Below are 988 nucleotides of genomic sequence, written 5' to 3'. Positions count from 1 at the left end.
AAGGTACCTGCAAGGTTCTTGGTTCGATGTCCCTTTTTGCCGAAGCTACTAAGGCACCACAAATGCTCCCAGCATCCCCCTTGGCATTAGCCAAGGTATCTGCCTGCAGAGCCGATAGCGGTCGGTACCCTGCCCATGCAGGAGTACCTGGGGTTTTTGCAGGGAGGTGAGGAACCTGATGGCCACACACACCTCCCCTAGACCGCTAGGAGGGACACTCAGAAGGGCTACCACATCCTAACAATACTGTGAACACACAACCCGCAAAAAGTGACACAGTGACAAAAAGAAAGAAATAAGTGAATGTGTGCAGGTATACTGCCCGGACAGATCTATAAAAAATTTCTCTGATCCTAGCCAGAAGGCTGGGAATCAAGAGGTGAGTGCCACAAGGTGAAGAGATCATGGTGCCCGTGCTTCCTCTCAGTGAGCCAATTCTCCCAGTGAGTTTCGGCACCTCGGCATCACCACTCCCTCAGGCACTAAAGTACCTCGACTCTAGACCCTCTCAGCCTCATGGCAAGACCCGGAGGGAAACAGGTCACATCAGGGCGGCTGTTGAGCTGATTCCTCAGAACCAGCCCTGGAATGCCCTGTTACACCTGTCCCCTCCATGCAGCACCCATCCCCACCAGCTCCAAACCGGTGCTGTGGAGACCACTGGCATGAAACTGATAAGAACAGATACTACACTTGATCTTAGCCAAAAGGCCAAGAAGCGATGTTTGTTTACTTTATGTAACCCTCTTGTTGATTCTACAGAAGACAAAATCTAACTAAAAAAGTTAGTTTACACATATCGGTACACTAAGGGAAATTGATGAGCAGAGCAGAGATATATAATTACTAAGACAAGTTCTGCTTGTTACAATTTGTAAATGAGTTATGTTTATCAAGAGGCAATTTCTATGAACGCAAGGATGGGGCGTGTTGGCCACCGCTTAGTGCTGTGGTCAACACAGCTCCTTTCTTGGGGAGAGCCAGGACA

The 988-nt window shown here is 49.0% G+C and overlaps 1 pseudogene; it reads right to left on the bottom strand.

Moving 5' to 3' along the window:
• Window positions 1-613: 613 nt before the first annotated feature.
• Window positions 614-723, bottom strand: LOC130343387 (U2 spliceosomal RNA; annotated as a pseudogene).
• Between the last annotated feature and the right edge of the window lie 265 nt (window positions 724-988).

Source organism: Hyla sarda, chromosome 1 (assembly GCF_029499605.1).
Source record: "Hyla sarda isolate aHylSar1 chromosome 1, aHylSar1.hap1, whole genome shotgun sequence".
Lineage (NCBI taxonomy): Eukaryota > Metazoa > Chordata > Amphibia > Anura > Hylidae > Hyla > Hyla sarda.
This window is presented reverse-complemented; position numbering and strand designations above follow the sequence as displayed.